This window comes from Rhinolophus sinicus, chromosome 1 (genome assembly GCF_057876585.1).
Source record: "Rhinolophus sinicus isolate RSI-liver-muscle chromosome 1, RSI-T2T, whole genome shotgun sequence".
Lineage (NCBI taxonomy): Eukaryota > Metazoa > Chordata > Mammalia > Chiroptera > Rhinolophidae > Rhinolophus > Rhinolophus sinicus.
In genome coordinates, this window is record NC_142501.1 from 109,337,283 (window position 1) to 109,357,894 (window position 20,612).

Genomic DNA, 20,612 nt, shown 5'->3' on the forward strand with positions numbered 1-20,612 from the left:
TTCATTTGAGCAGCTATTATTTTGGGGTTTTGCCATAATATTTAGGTTCTCCTGTCTTATCACCACACCACTGTTGACTAGAAAGTTAGCAAGTTTGTTAAATATAAAACAGCACAGACCTATTAATCACAAAACTTTCACCTGGAAAACTGCCACACAAGTGCAAAAACTACAAAGATATTTAACAAAAGAGAAAAACAGTTCCCTTGACAATTTAGAACTTGCTATATTCATAATCATAAGTTTGTTTTCTGAAAAAATATTTTTCAGTGCTTTAAATCTCATAATGATAATTATGTTTCATCAAAGTACACTGTCATTTTTGAATACCTCCTCAATGATTCTGATGCCTATTTTTGTAGAAAGACACAGAATTGTGATTTTTGTTATTAATAAGACACTCTTGTCCAAACCTTAATGTCTCAATCAATAAAAAAATCCTTGAGGATATGTGGGAAAGGACAAAGTTTTAAAAATTTATCTTTTTTTTTTAAAGAAGTCATTGAAAATAAACTATTTCTGAGGTTGTATGATAGGTTCTATTGCATAACGATCTATCAGCATAAAATATTCATTTTCTTATTTAGTGTTAATTATCATCTGAGACTTAGGCACAGTGAAGTGATAATTACACGTGCTAAAGTGAAATTCTCTTTTGTTGTTCATTTTCCAAAATTTGAATCATCTAAGTGTAGGTAACTGGTGCAGGATTTATTTAGGATGATGGACCATGAAATTTAATAACAATTCTGCTTCTTAAATTATTTTTTCGAGATACATCTTTAATATTAAGAACTTACTTATTAACAACAATAGGTGGAGGAAAATTTAGAATGATTAAACTTTTCCAACTCTACTTTTAAGTACATTCTATATTACCAACCAAAATATAAATTTAGGTAACAGGAAAAGATAATCTAAAATATATCTATATCAATTAATAAATGCTATCAATATAAAGGTACTTTTCCATAGGACACATAGTAGTCCAAAACATAAGTTGAAAGCATATTAAAATGATTTTTAATTAAAAGCACATATTTTCTAGTCAGACAGACCTGGGTTTGGATTAATTGCCACTTTTAGCTAAATGACTATTGAAAAATCAATCAACCCCTGTGGGCTGTAGTTTCATCATGAAAAATTTGGATATGATTTATGCCATAAACATTTGAACATTAATAGAAATAATATCCTAACCCTACCACAGTTCCTGACATGTAATAAGCACATAATAAATTATAGTTTTATTTTACCACCATTTTATTCTCCTGGAATTCAAAATGCTCAAATTTGATACTTTGGTGCTCTTCCTTTTAAACCATAACTATTTTTTTTTCTAATGTATACTTTCCATTGTTAAATTATTGCAAAAACCAAGTTAGTAGGATCCAAAATAATGAGATTGCATTGTATTTTTATAAGTCATATATTTGATAACTGTCCTTACAAATAAAATGTGGCTTTAATATTCACTCTGTATCATATTTAAAAATTTTGAGGATGAATACAAGACTGTTTAGATGTTGACTGTGGTGACACTCTTATCAAGTTCAGATGGATTATCTCTGGCGTTCTTAAGACCTCAGTCAGTAAAAAATCTTGAAGAATTATGTAAGAACAGAAAAAAATTTAATAGAGATTGTTGTGAACAATAACTATACAAGGTAAAACTCCTTCAGCATAATTTGTAGCTTAAATGTAAAGTGTATTCATACACTTTTATTCTGCAAAAGAAAGTCATTTAAATATTTATAAAATGCGATTTACATGAAAATACCATCCTACTTTTCATTTACTGTGCTGTTCTTGTGTCACTCAAAGTTGCCTTCTGTAAATATACATTTGGAAACAAATTATATTATGATCCAAAATACAAAAAGTAAATACAATGTGGAATGGAGGAGCTTGGAGGAGAAAAAGTGACTGCAGGCACAGTGAAAAGAAACTAGTGTGTTGAATTTTCACACACGGAACTACTGAGCAGGCTTATTTAAATCTATTTTCCTTTATGAATTATACATGGCTATCATCATCGAGTTACACTCCCAGGGTGAAAAACATTTTAAATGACAACTTACTGATAAGCTGTCAAATGGGAAAAATCCATTCATTTCTTCAAATCTGTAGCTGATTTTTTATTAATATTTTTAATGATTTTTCTGGCAATGCATTTGGGTTACTTTGACTTTCCAGGAAGAAATGTACGAGAGTGTTTGATCCCACTTTTCACTTCAATATATAACAAATCTGCATATGTGGTTGCGGAAACAAAGAAAAAGAGCTTGTTTGGGGTCTTTTTGCAGAATATATATTGTTGTTGGCTTTTCTCCTCTCACATGCCTGGACCAGCAGGTAAGATTAATGCAGGTGTTTGCCTGCAGGAGAATCCTGCTAATTAGGGAACAAACTAGGCAGTGGAAACCAATCTGCAGGTATTTTCAGGTAAAACTGTCGAAGCGACAAGACTATGGAATGATTCACACTGTTTCAATAACTAGAAAGTTTTCATCTTTGGATTAAACTCACATACTGCCCAATTCTATTACAGTTGAGGTGTGGACATGATAAGGCAGCAGTGGTCCCATATAAAAGTCTCTGGAAAATACCACTAATAACCACATCAAAAATGATAATTATAGTCATCATAATAAAGAAAAATGCTCAACATAAAATTAACTTTCACTCACAAAAGACTTTTGGGCATCACCTTTGAAACCCATATTTTCCCGGAAGAGGAACAATGACAGTTAAGTCTCACATCTAGCCCTGTCACAGTCCAATCTTCTAATGAGACAAATCCCTAACAGTGCAGTCTCATCCATCATCTAAATTATTTGTTTACAAACTCCACCAGATATTTTCTGTACTGGGTTAAAGAGACATAATTCCTGCCTTCGAGGGCTTTATCACCTGGGCCAGGAGCATCACCCTTGCAAATGTCAGTTCTTATTTTTTGCTCTGTCTACGGACCTGCATACAGGCAACTTCCAAGTTTGTCAGCCAGGAAACAGGCGACTGCCCTGACGCTAAAGAAAAGGTGTTTTCATAGTCCTCTTATTATAATTCGGGGACAGCAATGTCATAGAGCAGCATGTCTGTACTGCTTCCTACTAAATAGGTTGACTCTCCTCACCTTTTTCTAAAAGGAAAAAATGAATTAGAAATTTTAGAATTTCAAGTTCATTGAAATAGCTATGGAGGGAGGTTAGTAGTAGTGATTAAATATAATCAAATTGTGGCAAAGTAGAATTGTGAGTTGACAAACAAAAAGATCTGTGGTTAAATATATGTCAGATTCAAGGTTCTCAGTATCATTGTGTTATATATGGATACATATGTATGCAATGATATCAATACACACACACACACACACACACACACACACACACACACACACACACACACATTCCTACCCTTCAGGAATATCCTTAAAAGTAAGCAGGTGATCAAATAGTTAAAACTAACTGAACTTTTTCAGTTGTATTCCCAAATATGTAAAGAAATGATCAGTGTTACTTTTGCTCATTAGAATGCATTTCATTTAGTCATCCATCTTATTCCTAAAATTCTATGGTAGAACACATAGGTTCAATCAGTGAGAAACCAGCCCGTAATTTTTAAATTATGACTGAAAATCTGTCACTTCATGTGCAAAGAAGAAATTCATACTTTATATACAAAATTGAACAGCGTGAGATGTGAGAAATGGATGGATGAAAATTTACATGCCCTATGTTTTAAAATAAGCTTTTGTTTAGACATACTGAATGCTACATTAGCTAATATAAATAATATCTCAGCAGATGATAATCAAAAAGAATGACCTCTGTAATATGTATAACTATTCCCTTTGGGGTTCTTAATGAGTTTAATAAAACTTTTAATGTCTAATTTTCAAATGGATGCAGTGAAGTGATTGAGGCCCTGGGATTTTTTGTGGCCTGTTTGCATCAACCCTCAATGCTAAGGGGCCCAGAAATAACAAACCTAATGATCACTGAACTATCTAAGTTAGCACCAAGGAATCAGAATGCTCTGAATCTCAGTCCCATGCAAGCTGATTGCACCATCAGAGATATGACTGAAATATCCTTGACTAACCTCCAGCTGAGTTCATGAAATGCTTATACATCTAGGGGTAATGTTTTGATTAAAGTTGCCGGGACTACATGAAGAAGGGCATATATTTAAAAAATACATTTTATAAAATTCTGAAAGTAGCAGACCATTTAAAATATCTTAAACTATTTCTAAATATTTAAAAATACTTCTACTTATATTCATTCAAATAATTACAATAAATGACCAATGGTAAGCCATCTCCATCGTGTTTTAAAGCCTCTGGCTTTATGTTCTCTTCTTGAGTGTTTGTAAAGAGGAACCGTGATCACAAATGAGAAATGACATGAGAAAAGTGTTTGCATGGAGTGGTACCTGGAAACTGTGGCAAGAATTAACCTGTCAACTTTAAAGTTGGATGACTTTAGAGTTCTGTGGGCTGAGGTACTCATCTTTCCTTGCATTTCATACCCCTAAGTTGTACACTGAAAATAATAAGAAGAATAATAATACTAATAAGTAGGAGACGGATGTCGCATGTCCTTAGCATCATACTGGCAGGTGCACACAAGGAGAAGAACGCTACCTGAGGAGATGTACTTCAGAGATTATACCTGGAAGCCCTGAGCTGTTGTTATAATGCAGGACTTGGGAGACGGTGGATGTATTTTGCATGTGGAGGGGATGCACGTCTTGGGGTCCAGAAGGTGGACTGTGATAGAATTCAAAAATGGGCCCCAAATTCCCACCACCTGGTAAACCGTATAATTCCTCCCTCTCGAGTGTATATGGGATGGGAAAGGGCTGTGAATATGGTGGGTGTTGCTTATAATTAGCTTACATCGTATGGCAAAGGTCAAAGCATTTTGCAGATGGAATAAAGGTCCCGAATTAGTTGATTTAGCGTTCATCCAAAGGCAGATAATGCAAAGTGGGGCCAGATTTAATCAGGTGAAAGTCTTGAAAAGTGGTTCTGGGTCCTTCCTGAGTAGAGACGTACTCTCTGTAGGCCTCGAAGAAGGAAACAGCTGTGCTGTGAAACTGCTGTGGGAAGGGGGTCTGTAGGGGCTGAGGGCCTCAGCCTTGCAACTGCAAGAAACTGCCAACCCCCAAATGAGCCTGAAATGAGAATGCAGCCTGACTCACACCTTAAACTGTAGTCTTGCGAGGCTCTGAGCACTGGGCTCGGCGAAAGCACGCCTGGACTCTTGACTCACAAAAACTGTAGGATAACTGATCCGTGTTGTTATAAGCTGCTACATTTGTTGTCATTGGTTATGGGTTAGTAGAAAACCAATACATCTGCCATTCGAGTTCATGAGGGTCGGACGTCATGAACAGGAAGTACGTGGAGCATGGTCGACACTACATGAGTGGTGTAAGCAATCATATTTAGCATTACTGGAAAGGTGAGGTCCTATGGTGACAGAGACTAGAGAAACTGGACGGGAGTAGAGGCAAACGCTTTCAATTATGAGAAAGAAGAATTGCATGTGGATAAAGTGGGAGAATTCCGGTGCCAAGTGTGCAGTGCTACTTACTTAGGCCTCTAGTCTTCACTGGGGATGTCTGTCCAAGTGCGCTCCGATTTCATGAAGCCCCCCAGAGTCATGATGTTGAGTCTAACTTTCCCACCACTGGTATTTCCTGCTGCTATACAAGTATACAGTGTGCGGAGACTACACATTTGAAAACCTGGAGAATGGGGTTTGTTACCAGGACACCTCACGTGCCAGTAAACAACTTGCTTCTTCCATCTGTGGAAAAGTCAACACAGATGTTGAGATGTAACAGGGTGAGGGAAAAAAGAGAGAGGAATCCAATATGAACGGGAAGTGAGAGTGGGCAGTACAACGATTGCCCTAAGTTCCCACTGTTTTACAGGCATTTTCATTTATTTCCCAGAAAATGCTGCTAATCTGATTGTGCACTGTTTGTAGCTGTCCTCATCCTTTTCTCTGATAAGAGTCATGTTTATGTTTTGTCTTTTAGTTTGGATCCAGATTTGGTTATCTTGCGAGTCTAAAAGTTTCTCCATATAAATGAAATTTATTGATGGAAAGCCATAGTCACAGTAAGAGATTTATGCTATGACTATGCAGATATTTCTTTTGCGGTTGTAACTTTTGCATCTGTACAACATAGTGAAGATATACATGTCTACTCTCCAATAAAGCTGTCAATTTCTACCAATTTAATGTACATTGTACATAATTTGTGTATTTCTGAATCCTGCAGTGAACAAATCTAAGAAGTGGAAAATTTATCAATTAACCTGAAAAATTTGACTTGGATAGTTAGTCTAAAGAGAGATCGGAAAGAAAATATTTTAAAGACAAAACACGTTTAAGATGTTATGTTAAAGATTAAGAAAATACTTTCAAGATGTAAATATTTAAAGACATGAACATGCCATTTACATTGATTAAAATCTAAAGAACACTGTGAAGTTTGTTTTTACTGAAATTCATAATCTGGATTATTTTAAATGAAAAGTATTATTTTGTTAATTTGGTGTGTTAATGGGATTGCTTAAAATGTAATGTTTTACCCCTAATTTTAAGAAGTCTATTCTGTCAGTTATTTTATTTATTCATTTGGCTACATAAGACCTAAGAAGAGTAGCTTAAAGAGAAATGTATTTAAAGAGAAATAAATTTACTTCCGACATAACTGAGGTTGCAGGGGCAGTGGCCCAAAGCTGGTACAATGTGCACTGACAGCATCAGGCAACCAGGTTGTTTCCATCATTCTCCTCTGACTTTTCAACTGTGTAATGCTCTGCCTTTATGCTACCTCTTCATGGTTGTAAATGGCTGCTGAATCTCCAAGACAAAGGTCCACGTTTCCAGCAGGACAAAAGAATAACAAATGTCTGATGAGGTTCCTTCCTTCCTTCCTTCCTTCCTTCCTTCCTTCCTTCCTTCCTTCCTTCCTTCCTTCCTTTCTTCCTATTAGCTTTCTCTTAATAAGGCTTTGCCTTTTGTTTCAGGAGGGATGAAAATCCATGCACTTCTGCCCACATCTCACTGGACAGGACTATGTTGCATGGACACCCTTAATTTCTTGATAATCTGGGTATTTTTAAAATGTAGCTCATTGTCTTTCCAAACAAAATCATCATTCACTTATTATGGGGTGGGAGGTTGTAGGTAGACCATCAGCCATGTTTCCAGCATATGTGAACTTGAAAAGGCTGTCGTAGAGCAGTAGAAATTCTCTCATGTTAGTGTAGACAAAAATATTGTTATTGCTTAAGCCATTTCTATGGGCTAACTCTTTCATATAATGGGTATTTCTATGAAATGGCAAGTAAAAATTATTGTATAAAGACATTAAGCTGAAATATGTGATATTAAATTTTTCCCATTCAATTCAACAAACTCTTGAATGTCTACAGTCATCCATGTATTTACTTATTCATTCATTCATCATTCAAAATATATTAATTGAAATTCTACTAAGTGCCAGGAGCTGTATCAGGCACTATGAATGCAGTGATGAGAAAGAATAGGTGTAGTTTCCTGGTATTATGGCTCATGCAATATGTTAGAGACACAGACCACAAATAATCTACACACACACAAAAAAGTAAAATACAATGCCAAAAAATGACGTAAAGAGGTACAACGTGCTCTGAGAAGCTTTAAAGGATTATTTCATTTATTTGGTGAGAGGAGGAAGGAGTGCTAGGTGATCCTGTATACAAACATAAGTCTGAAATGGACCCTGGTCTCTAGGAGGTGACAGTGGACAATTGTTTGGGACAATGATCAGGTAAAGAAACTAGACTGAAAAATTAGAATTCCGGTATTTAGCATCTCTTTTACTGAGACCATTTTTGCAAAAGCTAATCTTCTCTTATTTTGATTTTGAGTCAAGAATGTGAACTAGACATCTCTGGAATTCTCTTTGCCAAAATTCGTTTGCTGGCATGTGATTCTGTTCCCAGATTATGACTGAGATGCTGCTGCTGTAGCCCTAATGGTAGTGGGACAAGTCAGTGAAATCGACAGTGGCATATTATGCTCTCCCCAACCTGTCTCATGCGGTTTCAGGACCACCCTGTTTTGGTGATGTTGCTACCGTTATGCTTGTTTTGATGCTGCTTACTGCACTCTTCCCTCTCTTGGAGTCTCTAGCATGTATAATACACGCACCAGTGCCCGTGGTCAGAAGAGTAGCGCCAGGACTCTGGAGTGAATGGCTGTAGCCAAAACACTGCAGATATGATTCTGTGGATGGCGTGCCTCATTTTATTGCACTGTGTTTTATTGCACTTTGCAGATATTGTGTTTTTTTTACAAATTGAAGGTTTGTGACAACCCTATATCCAGCAAGTCTCTTGGCTTCATTTTTCCAACGGGCTCAGATGATGGTTAGCATTTTTTAGCAATAAAGAGTTTTTAAATTAAAGTATATATATATATATATATATATATATATATATATATATATATATATGATATGCTATTGTACATTTAATAAACTACAGTATAGTGTGAACATAGCTTTTATATGTACTGCAAAACCAAAACATTTGTGTGACTTGCTTTTTTGTGATATTTACTCTGTTGTAAAATATTTAAAATTATTTATTTTGTGGTCTGGAACTGAAACTGCAATATCGCCAATGTATGTCTCTTTCTTCCAAGACAGTGAGTTATGTACTTTTTATGTTCACAAGTCAAAATGTATCCACTGTACAAAAGCCCCTAAATGATGATTTCTGAAATATAAATATTTCTGAAAGTCCCTTTCATTCATGGGTGTTGAGAGTGCCCTTCTCAAAAGCCCTTTCAGCTGAGGCTGTAGCTCTTATCCCGTCCACAGTTAGAGAGCATTCTGCTAAGGTGTGTTCCTCCTGGGTTTCAGCTAACGAAGTAGATCAGTGACTTACTGATCCTTAGGACATCCAACCATGTACATCAGAGAGGGTCACCCTCATGTGACCTAGCAGAAAGTGAGCACTGGGACATACACCTGCCTCAGTTCTGGCTCCAAGCATTCTTGTTCTGTCTACTTCACAGTCCTGCTTCTGTGGACCTAGAATAGCCCAGTAGCTACTTGCCCCAATTCCTTGTACCAGCAAAGACTCCTTTTGACTTCAGATACTTTCCTCACCTGTTCATTAATGGCTGAAATTCAATAAATAATGTTAAAGCCTTTCAACACACAATTAGTCATTATGTTTTAAATAACCCAATGCAAGATTACATTGCATAGCGCCGTCCAATAAAATAGCACTTTTATGTATGTGATTTCATTTTTTCTTACCATCCCCCCATGAGGCGGGCAGAGCAAATGCATTTGGTGCCACTGTACAAATAAGGGAGCTGAGGCTAAGCAGACCTTCACTAGAAATAACATGAGGTTTAGAGTTTTATAACCTAAGTTTTACAACTCTAAATCCTATGTCCTTTCTATTTATTAGTGCATTATTTGAATATTCACAAGGAAGAAAGTGTTTTTGACACATATACAAAATAAAACTGATTTCATGTTTTCTGAAGTTAAGTTTTGATAACATGGAAGGTGAAATTAAAATCACCATTAGCCACCGGGGGGAAAATCAGAGTGGTGCTGTATGTACTTGGTAAAGTAGATAGGAAAAAGAACTGAAAACTAGGGTAAAAATGGGACTTTTGTAATTTTTCTGGTATAATGGAAAGAGTACTCTCTTCTAAGACAAACCTAGATTTAAATCCCAGCTTCATAGTTTACTAGTTTCGTGACGTTAGGAGAGTTCCAGAAACTTTCTTTGTAAAATGTAAATCATACATCATAAAGGTATTAAATGAGAAGATTAATATAATAGCACAGTGCAGGCCATCACACTAGCTCGCTGTAGCAGTGGTACTAGAAGTACTCCCAGCGATAGTAAAGTCATACTGGTAGTAATAGTAATGGTAATAATAGAATTACATGAAATTTCCAAATGGCTGTCAGATGGTTAACACTGTGTACTGATGGTTGACATTGTCCCAGCATGAGCTAAGTTTTCCTGACATTGTTCCATTCTAAAAATGCCATTTGATATTTGCCATTTCTGACTTCTGGTTCAGACCTCCACTTTCTTTCCCTTGTTTCCCTGGCATTATTAATCCCTTAACCGCTTCCTAAAGATTTATATTCAGTTAATGTTAATAATATATGGATACATCCTTCGCTCTTTAGGACTATAGTTTTATAAAAAAAACATTTGTCAAAAAATAATAATTGAAGCTTTTGCTTCTGTAAATATATTACTTTGCTAAAATGTCTCTGAAAAGTTGATGTTTCCTTAAAACGGGGAGTGGGGCTCTGCTTGTCAGTTCGTGAGGCCATCTATGGTGAAACCAAGAAATCAGAAAACCCTGAAACCCAGATGTATGCTGCAGCACATAACTAGGCCCCCTCATTTAGTCTGTAAGTACACTGGAGTAGACAACTAAAGGACTTAAAATGCAAGGCTGCACGAATTCCAGAGCAGCCCAGCGAACTGCAGGTAAGTATGTCACAACTGGGTTTATTTAGTCACCAAAATGTATCAGCAAGTTCTTGAGTCAGCCACTCTCTTAGGGGTTTGAAGTACCAAGACATGAAGACACCCCTTTGAGGCTGCCTTTTCTAAAGCTCCAAACTTTACGAAAGCAACCAGTTAAACAAAACACTGAATTTATGCTAGAGCCAAATAGCCCCATGGATTTGATAAATCGATGTCTTGCAAAAAGGCATCACATGTAAACTGAAGTTGATCACCAAGACAGATTACAGACTAGTACGGGCCCTCAGGCATTGTGAAAGTCCAGGTGCTTGAGGCCACGCATGAGGGGCCCCAATCTGCACGTAGTTTCAAACCCTGAAGGTTGGCTCCCAGAGATTCCATCCTCAGTGCTAATCAAAAAGATATCTTACTTTCATATCCAGTTATTTCTGCAGTGGTCAGAGGGTGCTAGTGACTGAGGGAGAGAGAGGTAGAATATGAACATCTGTCAAGACAGTTGGGGAAGGTGCTTTGAGCGGAACAGACAAGGGAGAAAGTATGGACGAGTAACAGTAGTGTGACTGAAGACAGGTAGAGAATGGAAAGGTGAGCGTGTGCCTTGTTACTTCAAATTACTCTAGGGGCATTAATTCTGTGCAAGGACACAAGAATAACTTAGTCTGGCACGTCTGATAGGGTCCCTTATACCACCATGGGGCTTTACTCACCTTAATATTGAAACAACATACAGCTGGGTTTGAATCCTAGCTTTTCCATGAACAAACTGACCAGGAGAGCCCCAGTTCCTAATTTAAGGAAGTATCAACTTTTCAGAGATATTTTAGTGAAGTAATGTTTTTACAGAAGCAAACGGTTTAAGGTACTCTAAAGCTTCAGTTTCTTTATAAGTTATTCGAGAAAATATTCACCTCAAAAGAGTTAAATTTTATAGGAGTAAAATGTACAGTACTGACATAGAAGAATTAGCAGATAAGCGGTAGTTGAAAAAACCAACATACTTGATAAATAATTGTATGTAGGTGGTTCTAGCAGACCCAAGGCTGCTTTTTAGAGCACGGTTGAAAAAAATTCATAGTGAGATTAGAACATATTCCCCTTTAAGTAATTGCTAGGCATTTCTACCACTGATGGGCACATTGGTGGTATCTATGCCATCCTCCAGTACAAAGAACAGTTTCTTCAGAAGACATGAGCACTTAAAACCATAGACTCTAAAGTCATCAAGGCTTTCCTCTTAAAATTATATCATTTAGATCTGAAAGACAACTATTTGTCCAGTACCCAGCCACACAAATGGGTTCTACCAAAAAGTGAATAGGGTGCCAATTCCTCTCCCTCCTCCTAGGGCACGTGACTACAAAGCCCGAGTGTCTAGGATTCCCTCTGAGCCCCATTGAAACGCCAAAATCCAACCAACCTCAGCACTCGTCAGGGACATCACAGACCTCCGTGGAACAGTGTGTCCCAGCTGCAGGGGCACGGGCTCCACAGAACAAAGCCTCAGGGGCCACAGCAAAGGTGCATGTGAGGACTTCTGGTCAGGGAGGGCAAGGACCGGAATAAGACATTTTCCGGGAGTGCCACGTCTCTCTGGATCAAACCCAAGTGTTTATTTTTGATTCTCACACCATCCCTTTTTACACAGCTTCCTGGGACAACAGCCACGTGTCCATGTAATTGGGTCATTACCCAGGAGTAATCCCCTCACAAATAATAATAACAGCAACAATGGCAACCAACAGACTGTTAATGGTAGTTGAGAACTTCAGAGAGAAATTGAGAGAGGGATCAATAATTGACTGGTTTTATAGTTGACAAGTAGTCTCTGAATATCCTGTAAGAGACAATTTTATGTGGCCAAGGAACTAATTGTCAAATCTGCATCTACTACTAATAACTAGAGTTTAGCTCATTTTTTTCTCAGTTTAGACATGGATTAGTCTCAATAGTGTCATGAGTTGCAGTCCTATATCCTCCACTAACTTGCTGTACAACTTAAGAAGCATCATAATTTCCATTTGTCTTAGAAACTGTGTGTATATGTGTGTGTGTGCATGTATGTGAGAGAGACAGAGAGAGAGAGTGAGAGAGAGAGAGACAGAGAGACAGAGAGACAGAGAGACAGACAGACAGAGAGAGAGAGAGAGACAGAGAGAGACAGAGAGAGACAGAGAAAGACAGAGAGAGAGAGAGAATCCACCTCCTTTGGGATATCATGAGAAATAACCAGCATCAAGGTCAGATTTCTAACTTCTTTGGAATGGTTTGCAGGACATTTATTTGAGATTTGGCAGTGTGGAGTTCTTTTATCATGGAACCACCCACTGTCCTCCCTCCAGGGCTATCATGACTCACTCTCAAATTATTTGTCCTTGGGGATATTGTTTTCCTTTATCCCTTTTAACTCCCTTTGATCTACTTTAATCAATTTAATATCCTTAATTGTTTTTTATCTGGAGACATTCATTGCATCTGTATCTCCTGATATGGCCTATTCCCAGTATGGCACTTTAATTTCCTTACAAAATCTGGATCAAAATAAGAGCATGTCGCATGTGAGCTAGAAGGGCAATTGGTGTGGCTCAGAGAAATTAAAACTGTTTTATACACTAAGTTCCAATGTAATATTTTTTGACTTTGATGTTCTTGACTAATAGCTCAAAAGTGGACTTTCTCATGACATTTTTCTCCCTTTAAATGAAAACAAATAATTTTTCATATATTAAACTAACACTGGACTAATCTGTTATATATCTATATTGAAATGAAGCTTGTTTGCACTAATAAAGTTAGAGTACTGCCAGTGTGCTGGGCCCAAAAGATATGGTGATGTTGAGTATCTAAGTACAATAGATATTGAGCTTTACTCACAAATAAATTTGTTCTGATTTTAAAAATGTACTCAGATCTTGAAATACTGAGATATCAGCTGCCCTCCAACAAGAAGGGGAGGGGCTGTAGGGTGGGAAAGAAGACACAGGGAGGAAAAACAGATTCAGTCACACGCCTCTGAAGTGACATGGATGGAACTACATCATCTTGAGCACCTGCCCCGAGGAGTTTAAAACATGTAAGAGATTCCTTCCGTGCTTATGCAATGACTGATTGCAAATGTTGTGGGTTGTTCTAGAGTCTGCAGAGATTTCCTGCTTTGCTTCCCGCACCCGTCTTCACAGGGACCACTACACACCATGGAGATCTCAAAGCTTCTGTGAAAGGATTTCTTTTCCTGGCTTCCCATGGAGTTACTTACACAGCTGGCAGGAGTAGGTGTTAAACCACAAATAAAACTTTCCTTGACTCACGGGGAGCAAGGGAGTATTTTCCACTTGACCTCCCCAACTAAAAATACAAATTCTGCTGTTACTGTGTCAATCACCATTCCTTAGAATGCACTTATCCATTTAAGCACTTCACCTTTTGTATTTGTTCACTGGCTAACGTTGCCAATATGGCATAAGCTTGTTAGTGTCATGTTTTAATTATAAACACATAGTAGCAATAAGGGTCATAGTAATAAGAGTCCAATAAGTGGGTCCTATGGCACATTAAGCCTGAAACATGGCTGGAGGCAAAACTGACAAAGCTGAAGCTGCCCTACTCTGGGTACTTCATGAGAAGGCGGGGTGCTCTGGAAAAGACAAGAAGAGCACAGGGAAATACAGAAGGCAGCAGGACAAAAGGAAAAACAAATACGAGATGGATCCAGTCCATAAAAGCAGCTGCAGGCATGTGTCCGCAAAAGCTGAGCAGGGCTGTGAGGACAGGACTCTGTGCACGTAATTCATTCATTCACAGGGTCACAGGAGTCAGAGCTGGCTCAAAGGCATGTACACAGAACAAGGCTCCTAATTTTCTCTGCATGGGACCTAACACAGGAATACTAACGCATGAATACTTGATGATGATATCGGAGCTGATTGATATTAACTATTAATTTTATTTCCTTTCTCATGGCAAACACAAATGACTCCTACATCTAAAACTTTCTGTTTTATATTATTTTTTTTAACTTTATGCTTTATCTTGACAAAAGAAATGTGCATTGGTAGTGTTGAGTGTTTAGCTGGAGTGGAAATAATTTTCAATTCTCTCAATTTCAAATGAATGTGTGAAAAGAGAGCTGCCAACTCCTCTATTTGACTGGAAATTACTTTGTTTGTATACTTGTCTCCTCACATGTAAGTGGAAGGTTGCCCCTTCTCCATCCCTTTCTCCACAACACTAATCCTTTTCAGCAAACCAAAGAGTTTGTGAGTTCATAGAGCAGAATTTCCCTATCTTTAGACATCCAGTAATGTCCCTTTCAATACTTCATCACCAATTAAGCAGTCTCCTTCCTTGTTTGCTGATGGGTAGATTGAATTAGGAAGCACTCCTTTACCAGATCCTAACACACACCAGCCTCCTCATCTTAATGCAACCCAGTCAGTGCTGAGATAATTAACAACACGCATCGCTCCAACTTGGTTCCCTGCATTTTTTTCCTCCATGCAAATATTCTTATATCTAGTTGCTCCCATTGGTTGATTCATTTGCACATGCATTAATCCATTAAGCATTTGTGAAGTATCTACTCTAGTCATCACACTGACTCAAATCCTCAGGAATAAAAAGAAATAACTAGAATCTCTGGGGAAGCATACAGCATTATAGGGGACAGAAGACATGCATGTATTTAATATACATAGAGGCAGAATTAAGCAATTACAACTTAATATTATATAAATAATATACATCAGTACTGTAGGAATGCAAAGTGAAACAATGTTTGCTATGTGCTGTATGTGACTAAAGAGAGGCCCCTTGAAGGAAATGGGCCTTCTCTTGAATTTCAGTGAAGAAATTAGTGAAGGAAAAACAGAAAACAGTGGAAAGTTAGTGGGGCTCACGTGAGTAAAAGGAAATGGTTAAAACAAGTACAGTTTGAATGGTAGTAAGGAAGCTGGTCATGCAGGCAGTTGGATAATAATCTCCTCTCTATGTGGTAAGTTGCATTTTTATAAAAACTGACAGCCCATCTATTTGTTTTGTGTGTTTTTTTCTTTAATTCTAGCACCAAATGAATTTGACTGTGGATGTCTTGTTTCTTAAGAACGATTCCTAGGACAAATTTCCTACAGTCTTACAGCTTTAATTTTGTTTTAAATAGATCTTTGCCCTAAGTTTGGTTTATACTGTGAAATACGGCCTCATCTCCCTTGGAATCTGAGGACACCCCTTTTCTCTTCGTTCATGGCCATCTGAGAAATGTGATAACTTCTGCTGTTGCAAATCCTATTTGGTAGACATATCTAGTTAAACCTCATAAGGACCACATTTATTTCATGATGGCCAAGAGTAGTGACTTAAATTAAGCACACATTGTTTACAAAGCACAGAGGAAGATATAAATTATATGACATACTTGCTTGAACATACTTATTGTCTGCATAGTATACTCATTTGACAGGTCAAATAATTAAATGTGTTGTCCAAAGTATCTTACTATTGACCATCAAATGAGTAGTACGGATATTCAGAACTGAGCTTGGAAAAGGTGAGATCTCCAAGGCAGGAAACAGAGAAAGAGAAGAAAGAACATCTGGTCAAGGACAGACTGAGAAATGCCTGTTTTTAGAGAAACAGAACGAACTTGTTGAAAAGGTGCTGGATCAGAGTCAGAAAACCTTGTGAGTAATCACCTAATTTTCTAAGCCTCCATTGCCTACCTGTTTCCATTGCTTTAGTGGGAATTATTATATCATCTTTCTATGGTTTACAAGGATTTTGTGAAACTATGATAGTGAGATAATTGGTACAATGAGACTCCTCAATGCCCTACAATGTGGTACAAATGTAAAGTGATTTCAGGAGGCCAAAAACACAACAAAAAACAGTAATCAAAAGAAGATTCATTGTGACTTTAAGAGTCTTGTTTTTCTTCTAAGAGTGGGATTTAGTATATCCATAAAGATAAGTTGAGTCCAAATTTCCTAACGTCCTAAAGGCCAGAATCTAGACAGAAACAGGAAGAAAGGGAGTGACTCATTTGATGATTTCCCCACCACGTTCCCACTCCAGTCTTCTCCACATTTGCCAGCTCTTTGATGACTATGGGAAGGGCGCTTCTGCTCCGGGTCTGGGGGTGTCTTTAGGCATAAGTAGATGGTCTGCTTTGTCCTTCGTTGACTGATTTGAAGGTCAGAGGTTTGCTATTTAATTAGGATATACTTACTGAGCCATTCATACCCTACTCCACTTTCTCCACTTTCTTCTATTCTATCTTTTCATACTCAGTAGTGGAGAAAAATGTGCTCCACCACAATCACAAGGTGGTGCCATTAAAATTTATTCTAAACAAATAAAATACATTACTAGATAATCAAGAAAATGTGGCCACCATCATGTTAAGTAAAGGGACTGTGATCCCAAGTAAGAGATTTGAGGAGCGCTCCTTGTCCCTTTCACTGTTCCATCCTGAGGTCTATGTCATTTGTACCTGCTCTGTATTGATACTGCCCTGGGTGTTTTATCTGTCTCTTCATCTTGAAGTTTCATCCACAAGAAGTTACTTTATCAATGAACTTAAATTTCAACCTCTGAACATGTTACAGAAATCAAATTAAAGTACAGATAATTTTGTTCTGAAAACTGAGTGTCATCTGTAATTGCAATAGTGATGGGGGAAAAACACCCTAATTTTAAGCCCTTTGTTATGAAACCATATCTTCTCTGTGAAATCAGAATGTCAGTCTTGCATCCTGTGAAACCAAATAAAAAAATGTATCATGCAGTTACACAGGATATGACACCGACTCAATAAGGCATTGGGGTGTGTAAAAAAAAATCAGTGGTACAGAGAAAAAGGATGAAAGTAATATTGGACGACATTTTTTTATTATGTGTTCTTTTTAATATCTTGCATTTTCTGCCCTTTATATTGGGTTCAGAATCTTATGATCAATAACATCGAAACAAACCCTGAATTAGGCACTCGCATTCTGTGTTTTAAATGTTTGGTTTTTAATTTGCTTATCGACTTTTCTTCTCTTTTAATTATTTGCTTAATTATATAACTTAACACGTAAGGCTTTTCCAAATGAGACATGTTAAGTAAAGCTGCATGCTTTGGTGAATTGCTTTAGTTACACAAGCACAGAATGGAGTAGATCTCTCTCTTTGCTACATTCTTACATGAAATGCAGTGTCATACGTGTTATTTCACATTATTTCTTATTTATGGCTGTTTTAAAAGGGAAAAATGGTGAAAATTGATTTATTTATCAATACATTATATTTCAGTCTTCACCAATTCTCATTTAGTATTATGATGTGAAAATGATTTTTAATTGTCCACTGTATTATTTTTATCTTAGTTTCTTTATTCATAAATACCTAAATTGGGATCTTCATATTTTCTGTTCTCAGTAAAGTTAAATGTTTTAAGATATAAGTAGACAGATAAATACAAAGTTTTTGAAATACCTTATCAAAATGGTTTAATTTGGTTAGAACAGTAATGACATGAAATCATCTATAATTTTTTCAAGATAAAACAATGACAATTTTCTAAATATATGCCCAAAGTAGTATTTACTGTTTCAAAAGCAGCCCCCTTTATGGTTATTTTCACTCAAAGGCTTAGATAGTAAGTTTAGCAACATCTAAACTTGTTTTTTTTTAAATCCCAAAACAAGATACCACCTTATAAAATATGTGTATGTCTGTATATATATATATATATATATATATATATATATATATATATATATATATATATATATATATATATATATATATATATATATATATATTACATGTAGTTTTTAAAATGCTCTAAAAACCAGTACTATTTAATTTATACTCAGGAAATGCTCGGTAATAAATTTAAAATCAGTTTTACAAATCTTTTTATGCGTTTTTCACGACTAACAAGCAAACTAATAATTTTATAAGACATTCCGAGCTCCATCATTGATCAGGACATCACTTAATTTTTCTGTGAATCTTTGTTGTGTAAGATCCAAGGTGTTCATACGTGTGTCTAAAACACAGGTGAGTGTTTGGGTAAGTGGGTGAGTAGGGAACGTGAGACCTACTCACAGAACAGAGACACAGAGAATTATTACTTTTCAGTTAAGAATTGACAGGACCTCCAAAAGTAGAAGTCAAGTTGTGAGCCTCAGAGAGCACTGAGGTACTTTCTTTTGGAAGAATAGGAAGAGTCAGGTGATCAACAAGCTTAGAAATATCACAACGAAGAGAATTAAATCTTACTAAGTTCCCGTTAAGGTGTTGCTATTTTAGACTCACTCATAACAACATCGAAGAGACACATTTTCATACTGTTTAATGAAAAGTGGCTAAAACATACTTGCTTTTTATTTTTTTAAAAGTTGATTAAGAACATTTCCCTAAAGTCGCATACTTCCAATCATAGGGAAAAACAAACAAACAAACATTAAGATTGAAAATGTCTACTCATGGAAGGCAAACTACAGGTTTAGTTACTAGTTTAATTTAACTCACAAAAACTTAATTCTGAAAAATACAATGTGCATTTTGGGTCTAGAGGAAATACAATTATTTTGAGGATTTTAGGTAATAAAGCTACAGAGTATTCGCTAGTCTCTCTCTTCTTTATAAATGTGTATCACAAAAGGACTCGTTAAAAACGGAAAGTAAAATCTCACAGAAAAATATTTATTTTAAATGACAGTGTGAATTTTTTTCTTTCTTTGAGAGAGGAAGAAATAAGCTATAAGTGGAAGAGTTAAACCTTGTTGTCATATGCAGAAATAAAAACAAAACTTTAAATGTAATATATTATTTTCCAGATTCATTGACCTCTAAAATTAATATTTTAGCTAACACACTTTAGCATTTTTTTGAGTTTGCCCAAAATTAAACTGAGACATAAATTCAATCCTAAATTGTATTTGTAGAATAATATTTCGTAAGCCTATATGCAAGTAATATTCTATAATACTAACATATAAAAATGATCAAAATGTATTAATATCAATAATGAATTATAGAATTTTAAACAAACTGAATACTGTGATTGATGTTTTAGCAATGCCGAGTGCTGTAGAAAAAAAAAAGTGACCTTGAAAGTTAAACTCAGATCAAACCAATTTCCCAAATCTGAAACAAAATCCAAATAGTAGAGATAAGAGGGAAACCTCCCCCACGGATTTGGTTTTATGTATGGATTAATTCACCCAAGGGAAGCAAAACAGGGTATGGCACAGACAGCCAGATTCATTTCCACAGGAAAGAGCCGAGAGCAATGTGGTTCTTCTTAATTTAATGACTAAACACCCTACTGCCAATATTCCCATAGGTGAAGTAAAGTGCTTTGCACAATTACACTCAGTGAAAATGTCCCTGTCATAAGAAACCGACAAATAATGCTTCTTGGGTGCCAAGAATCTTCTATACAGCAAGTGATGGCCCTCAGTAAATTTGACCCCAAATCTAAAACATGTTAAATGGACAGTCAGAACTCAGGGACATACCGTGGTATATAAGTGTAAACAAATTCAAATTATACACTGAAGGGAACACAGGCTGGATGCTTGTTTATTTATTTGCATGCTTTATTTTGACTGGTGATTTTTAAAAATTAAGATAGATCCAAATTTAATTAAAATTTTTAAATTAAAAAAATTATATCCACAGATAAATTCACTTTGTAATACTAAGTTATAGCGAAATTTCTCTATAAAACTGAAAGTTATATGTTTTCCTACTTAAGAATCGTAGATTTGGGGCTAGAAAAGACAGATTATCATAATCTGAGGCATACATAGATTATCAGAGTAGACGAATGTTGAAAAATCACGGAAGAAAAAGGCCTTTGCATGAAAAGTATCCATTCCTATTTTCAGACTCTGAAATATAAAGAAAAGCTCATGTATACACCTTTTGCCTATAGACCTCCCACTTCCCTACGTTTGTGCTGGAAAGAGTGAGGAGATGTGAGTTCAATTTCCACTTCTACTACAAACTAGCTATGCTGTCCTGGGCCAATCACTTAATTTCTTGCAGCCTCGGGGACTTCAAATTGAAAATGACA